General features: G+C 47.9%; 3 non-coding genes across 3 annotated transcripts; all 3 read right to left on the reverse strand.

Annotated features, from left to right (window-relative positions):
* Positions 1-1,324: 1,324 nt before the first annotated feature.
* Positions 1,325-1,395, reverse strand: trnag-gcc (transfer RNA glycine (anticodon GCC)). Its single transcript has one exon. It is a non-coding gene; the product is annotated as a tRNA-Gly (tRNA).
* A 213-nt stretch (positions 1,396-1,608) lies between these two features.
* trnas-aga (transfer RNA serine (anticodon AGA)) lies at positions 1,609-1,690 on the reverse strand. The gene has a single exon. It is a non-coding gene; the product is annotated as a tRNA-Ser (tRNA).
* A 4,156-nt stretch (positions 1,691-5,846) lies between these two features.
* On the reverse strand, positions 5,847-5,917 carry trnag-gcc (transfer RNA glycine (anticodon GCC)). The gene has a single exon. It is a non-coding gene; the product is annotated as a tRNA-Gly (tRNA).
* Between the last annotated feature and the right edge of the window lie 1,583 nt (positions 5,918-7,500).

A 7,500-nucleotide genomic window follows, 5' to 3' on the forward strand; every position in this document is an offset into this window, starting at 1 on the left:
ACTCTTGAGCAGACTCTGAACCAGCTCTAAGGAAACTAATCCGATTAGACGTTACTTTGACTCATCTTTTTACGCTCAGTGCTGGATTACTCAAACTCCAGCTAGGGTTAGGGTTAGCATTCCCACGCTACTTAGACACTTTGTTTACGCTCAGTGCTGGATTTTGGGAACTTCAGGATGAGTGGGAATTTTCTCCTATCTGTCAATTCTGTTTTGTTTTGGAGACTCTTGGCTGCCTATGTTGTACAGTGCAGCGTGAAGGAAACATTTTCCAAAACTGTGTCAGCTCAAAAGTTGTAAGAAAACCTCTCCAGCTGCTTTAACTCTCTTCATTTTTGTCATTTAATGTGACACTCGATGTATAACTGGAGCCTCACATATGCAAATGGTGAGGCTCCAGTTCGACACCCAGTTCGACACCACTTTACAGTATATGACAAAAGCATGGCAGACTGTGCCGGACCGGCAGATAACTTCCGCTTATTTTTACCATATTAAACATTGGAAATCCTCCCACTTGTATTTGTGACACTTGATTTTGGCTCCACCTAAGACACTCTTAAATCTTCAAACACTTTTCTCTTCTCCCGCAACACTCTTGTCTGTCGGCACTATGTGGCAGCGTTGCATGACAACCCCTCTCACCACGGAAAGGAACCTAACAGCTTTGGTAAGAGAGGAGAAAAGGACCTGGCCAGTACGGGGCTCGAGCCCGTGACCTTGGCGTTATTAGCACCACGCTTGAACCAACTGAGCTAACCGGCCTCACAACAGTGCTCCTCTCTGTGCTGCAAAAAATCGAACTCAGGGAATTTCTTTTGTCCTCCTTTGAATAGAAAGCCGTGTAATTCAGTGTACGGGCTTTCTCGTGCAGTTTCATGGTTCTTGTAACCCAAATCCTACACTGGCCTGAAGTGCCCCCCCATTTCACAGCATTTTTCAGCTGATTTAAAATGTACCTAAAGGAGAAGCATTATTGAAGACCATCAATTACCAAGAGCTTTTGTCAAAGGTTTTGGTGGTCATTTTGAATGACCACAGAGCGCTGTGACCTCGGTTTTACATCTCATCCAAAAGACAGCGCCCTTTTACAACACAGCATCTCCGTCACTATACTGGGGCATTGGGACCCGCACAGACCTCAGGGTGAGCGCCCCAACGCCGGCACCATTAACACCGCTTCCAGCTGGAAGCTTTGTTTTTCCCTGTAGCTCACCCTCATCCGGGTACTGACCTGGCTCACACCTGCTTAGCTTCAGTGGGTTTTTTGAGTTGCGAGTTGCAAGGGGATGCAAGTGATGGAGCCGCTCGCTGCAAAAGCCACTGCATTGGCCGGGAATCGAACCCGAGCCTCCCGCGTGGCAGGCGAGAATTCTACCACTGAACCACCAATGCTCAGTGCCTGGGCCTTCAAAAAAGACGCTTTTTTGGTGGTCTGTGCAAAACGCGTCGACATCTGTTTCCAGCTGCAAAATGCCATTCGCGGACGCTGAAGAACTTATTTCCAAGGCAGCGGGTACAAGCGATTGGGCGTTTTAAAACCACCAGGAACAGCAAAGAGGCGCGCTTCTTTGCTTGCGCCGAAACACACCGACTGGAGGCGGATAACGTAGTCGGCAGGATTCGAACCTGCGCGGGGAGACCCCAATGGATTTCTAGTCCATCGCCTTAACCACTCGGCCACGACTACAGCAAGCCCCACTGCCGCTGCGTTCTTGCTACAATCTTACCTGGATCGCGAGGCGCCGGCGGAAGCCTATTTCAAAGTCGTTCTCCGTTTCAAAAAAACATTTCCAAAATACAAGCCTTGCAGACAGACAGGCCTCAGAGGACTTAAGGGTGGCTTCATGTCGGAATGATAAAGTCTCCCCGTCCGGACATGAAAATGCCACTTTGTTACACACAAAAAAAGAATCAACAACAGAGAAATGCCCACAAGCATTTGAAAAGCCGCACCACGTCGCACTTGAAATAGCTCTTACCTTAGTGGTAGACGCAGGAATCGCCTTTTTATTTACGCTCTTACCAACGCGATGGAAAGCAAAACAAAGCAAAGCAGAGCAAAACAAAACGAACAAACGAAAACCCTCACGTCCCGCACTTGCATATAACGCCGTTACGTGCCCAAGCGGTATTGTACGTCATCCTAGCACTGCACCCCGGGGCGTACGGTATATGGGAACGAGCACACGCCATGAATCGTCTCGAATCAGTCTCTACAGCTGTAAGGTGCCTTGAAGCGTGCACCCCTAACATTCTTCTTTGCGCATCTGTGAAAGGTAAACTCTTGAGCAAACTCTGAACCAGCTCTAAGGAAACTAATCCGATTAGACGTTACTTTGACTCATCTTTTTACTCTCAGTGCTGGTTTGCTCAAACTCCAGCTAGGGTTAGTGTTAGCATTCCCACGCTACTTAGACACTTTGTTTACGCTCAGTGCTGGATTTTGGGAACTTCAGGACGAGTGGGAATTTTCTCCTATCTGTCAATTCTGTTTTGTTTTGGAAACTCTTGGCTGCCTATATTGTACAGTGCAGCGTGAAGGAAACATTTTCCAAAACTGTGTCAGCTCAAAAGTTGTAAGAAAACCTCTCCAGCTGCTTTAACTCTCTTCATTTTTGTCATTTAATGTGACACTCGATGTATAACTGGAGCCTCACATATGCAAATGGTGAGGCTCCAGTTCGACACCACTTTACAGTATATGACAAAAGCATGGCAGACTGTGCCGGACCGGCAGATAACTTCCGCTTATTTTTACCATATTAAACATTGGAAATCCAACCACTTTCATTTGTGACACTTGATTTTGGCTCCACCTAAGACACTCTTAAATCTTCAAACACTTTTCTCTTCTCCCGCAACACTCTTGTCTGTCGGCACTATGTGGCAGTGTTGCATGACAACCCATCTCACCACGGAAAGGAACCTAACAGCTTTGGTAAGAAAGGAGAAAAGGACCTGGCCCGTACGATTAGGCGTTATTAGCACCACGCTCTAACCAACTGAGCTAACCGGCCTCACGACAGTGCTCCTCTCTGTGCTGCAAAAAATCAAACTCAGGGAATTTCTTTTGCCCTCCTTTGAATAGAAAGCCGTGTAATTCAGTGTACGGGCTTTCTCGTGCAGTTTCATGGTTCTTGTAACCCAAATCCTACACTGGCCTGAAGTGCCCCCCCATTTCACAGCATTTTTCAGCTGATTTAAAATGTACCTAAAGGAGAAGCATTATTGAAGACCATCAATTACCAAGAGCTTTTGTCAAAGGTTTTGGTGGTCATTTTTAATGACCACAGAGCGCTGTGACCTCGGTTTTACATCTCATCCAAAAGACAGCGCCCTTTTACAACACAGCATATCCGTCACTATACTGGGGCATTAGGACCCGCACAGACCTCAGGGTGAGCGCCCCCCCGCCGGCACCATTAACACCGCTTCCAGCTGGAAGCTTTGTTTTTCCCTGTAGCTCACCCTCATCCGGGTACTGACCTGGCTCACACCTGCTTAGCTTCAGTGGGTTTTCAGTTGCGAGTTGCAAGGGGATGCAAGTGATGGAGCCGCTCGCTGCAAAAGCCACTGCATTGGCCGGGAATCGAACCCGAGCCTCCAGCGGGGCAGGCAAGAATTCGACCACTGAACCACCAATGCTCAGTGCCTGGGCCTTCAAAAAAGACGCTTTTTTGGTGCTCTGTGCAAAAAGCGTCGACATCTGCTTCCAGCTGCAAAATGCCATTCGCAGACGCTGAAGAATTTATTTCCAAGGCAGCGGGTACAAGCGATTGGGCGTTTTAAAACCACCAGGAACAGCAAAGAGGCACGTTTCTTTGCTTGCGCCGGAACACAACGACAGGAGGTGGACAACGTAGTCGGCAGGATTCAAACCTGCGCGGGGAGACCCCAATTGATTTCTAGTCCATCGCCTTAACCACTCGGCCACGACTACAGCAAGCCCCGCCGCGGCTGCGTTTTTTATACAATCTTACCTGGATCGCGAGGCGCCGGCGGAAGCCTATTTCAAAGTCGTTCTCCGTTTCAAAAAAACATTTCCAAAATACAAGCCTTGCAGACAGACACGCCTCAGAGGACTTAAGGGTGGCTTCATGTCGGAATGATAAAGTCTCCCCGTCCGGACATGAAAATGCCACTTTGTTACACACAAAAAAAGAATCAACAACAGAGAAATGCCCACAAGCATTTGAAAAGCCGCACCACGTCGCACTTGAAATAGCTCTTACATTAGTGGTAGACGCAGGAATCGCCTTTTTATTTACGCTCTTACCAACGCGATGGAAAGCAAAACAAAGCAAAGCAGAGCAAAACAAAACGAACAAACGAAAACCTTGCGTATAACGCCGTTACGTGCCCAAGCGGTATTGTACATCATCCTAGCACTGCACCCCGGGGCGTACGGTATATGGGAACGAGCACACGCCACGAATCGTCTCGAATCACTCCCTACAGCTGTAAGGCGCCTTGAAGCGTGCACCCCCAACATTCTTCTTTGCGCATGTGTGAAAGGTAAACTCTTGAGCAGACTCTGAACCAGCTCTAAGGAAACTAATCCGATTAGACGTTACTTTGACTCATCTTTCTACGCTCAGTGCTGGATTGCTCAAACTCCAGCTAGGGTTAGGGTTAGCATTCCCACGCTACTTAGGCACTTTGTTTACGCTCAGTGCTGGATTTTGGGAACTTCAGGATGAGTGGGAATTTTCTCCTATCTGTCAATTCTGTTTTGTTTTGGAGACTCTTGGCTGCCTATGTTGTACAGTGCAGCGTGAAGGAAACATTTTCCAAAACTGTGTCAGCTCAAAAGTTGTAAGAAAACCTCTCCAGCTGCTTTAACTCTCTTCATTTTTGTCAATTAATGTGACACTCGATGTATAACTGGAGCCTCACATATGCAAATGGTGAGGCTCCAGTTCGACACCCAGTTCGACACCACTTTACAGTATATGACAAAAGCATGGCAGACTGTGCCGGACCGGCAGATAACTTCCGCTTATTTTTACCATATTAAACATTGGAAATCCTCCCACTTGTATTTGTGACACTTGATTTTGGCTCCACCTAAGACACTCTTAAATCTTCAAACACTTTTCTCTTCTCCCGCAACACTCTTGTCTGTCGGCACTATGTGGCAGCGTTGCATGACAACCCCTCTCACCACGGAAAGGAACCTAACAGCTTTGGTAAGAGAGGAGAAAAGGACCTGGGCAGTACGGGGCTCGAACCCGTGACCTTGGCGTTATTAGCACCACGCTCGAACCAACTGAGCTAACCGGCCTCACAACAGTGCTCCTCTCTGTGCTGCAAAAAATCGAACTCAGGGAATTTCTTTTGTCCTCCTTTGAATAGAAAGCCGTGTAATTCAGTGTACGGGCTTTCTCGTGCAGTTTCATGGTTCTTGTAACCCAAATCCTACACTGGCCTGAAGTGCCCCCCCATTTCACAGCATTTTTCAGCTGATTTAAAATGTACCTAAAGGAGAAGCATTATTGAAGACCATCAATTACCAAGAGCTTTTGTCAAAGGTTTTGGTGGTCATTTTGAATGACCACAGAGCGCTGTGACCTCGGTTTTACATCTCATCCAAAAGACAGCGCCCTTTTACAACACAGCATCTCCGTCACTATACTGGGGCATTGGGACCCGCACAGACCTCAGGGTGAGCGCCCCACCGCCGGCACCATTAACACCGCTTCCAGCTGGAAGCTTTGTTTTTCCCTGTAGCTCACCCTCATCCGGGTACTGACCTGGCTCACACCTGCTTAGCTTCAGTGGGTTTTTTGAGTTGCGAGTTGCAAGGGGATGCAAGTGATGGAGCCGCTCGCTGCAAAAGCCACTGCATTGGCCGGGAATCGAACCCGAGCCTCCCGCGTGGCAGGCGAGAATTCTACCACTGAACCACCAATGCTCAGTGCCTGGGTCTTCAAAAAAGACGCTTTTTTGGTGCTCTGTGCAAAACGCGTCGACATCTGCTTCCAGCTGCAAAATGCCATTCGCGGACGCTGAAGAACTTATTTCCAAGGCAGCGGGTACAAGCGATTGGGCGTTTTAAAACCACCAGGAACAGCAAAGAGGCGCGCTTCTTTGCTTGCGCCGAAACACACCGACTGGAGGCGGATAACGTAGTCGGCAGGATTCGAACCTGCGCGGGGAGACCCCAATGGATTTCTAGTCCATCGCCTTAACCACTCGGCCTCGACTACAGCAAGCCCCACTGCCGCTGCGTTCTTGCTACAATCTTACCTGGATCGCGAGGCGCCGGCGGAAGCCTATTTCAAAGTCGTTCTCCGTTTCAAAAAAACATTTCCAAAATACAAGCCTTGCAGACAGACACGCCTCAGAGGACTTAAGGGTGGCTTCATGTCGGAATGATAAAGTCTCCCCGTCCGGACATGAAAATGCCACTTTGTTACACACAAAAAAAGAATCAACAACAGAGAAATGCCCACAAGCATTTGAAAAGCCGCACCACGTCGCACTTGAAATAGCTCTTACATTAGTGGTAGACGCAGGAATCGCCTTTTTATTTACGCTCTTACCAACGCGATGGAAAGCAAAACAAAGCAAAGCAGAGCAAAACAAAACGAACAAACGAAAACCTTGCGTATAACGCCGTTACGTGCCCAAGCGGTATTGTACATCATCCTAGCACTGCACCCCGGGGCGTACGGTATATGGGAACAAGCACACGCCACGAATCGTCTCGAATCACTCCCTACAGCTGTAAGGCGCCTTGAAGCGTGCACCCCCAACATTCTTCTTTGCGCATGTGTGAAAGGTAAACTCTTGAGCAGACTCTGAACCAGCTCTAAGGAAACTAATCCGATTAGACGTTACTTTGACTCATCTTTTTACGCTCAGTGCTGGATTACTCAAACTCCAGCTAGGGTTAGGGTTAGCATTCCCACGCTACTTAGACACTTTGTTTACGCTCAGTGCTGGATTTTGGGAACTTCAGGATGAGTGGGAATTTTCTCCTATCTGTCAATTCTGTTTTGTTTTGGAGACTCTTGGCTGCCTATGTTGTACAGTGCAGCGTGAAGGAAACATTTTCCAAAACTGTGTCAGCTCAAAAGTTGTAAGAAAACCTCTCCAGCTGCTTTAACTCTCTTCATTTTTGTCATTTAATGTGACACTCGATGTATAACTGGAGCCTCACATATGCAAATGGTGAGGCTCCAGTTCGACACCCAGTTCGACACCACTTTACAGTATATGACAAAAGCATGGCAGACTGTGCCGGACCGGCAGATAACTTCCGCTTATTTTTACCATATTAAACATTGGAAATCCTCCCACTTGTATTTGTGACACTTGATTTTGGCTCCACCTAAGACACTCTTAAATCTTCAAACACTTTTCTCTTCTCCCGCAACACTCTTGTCTGTCGGCACTATGTGGCAGCGTTGCATGACAACCCCTCTCACCACGGAAAGGAACCTAACAGCTTTGGTAAGAGAGGAGAAAAGGACCTGGCCAGTACGGGGCTCG

The sequence above is a fragment of the Lepisosteus oculatus genome, unplaced genomic scaffold, assembly GCF_040954835.1.
Source record: "Lepisosteus oculatus isolate fLepOcu1 unplaced genomic scaffold, fLepOcu1.hap2 HAP2_SCAFFOLD_40, whole genome shotgun sequence".
NCBI lineage: Eukaryota > Metazoa > Chordata > Actinopteri > Semionotiformes > Lepisosteidae > Lepisosteus > Lepisosteus oculatus.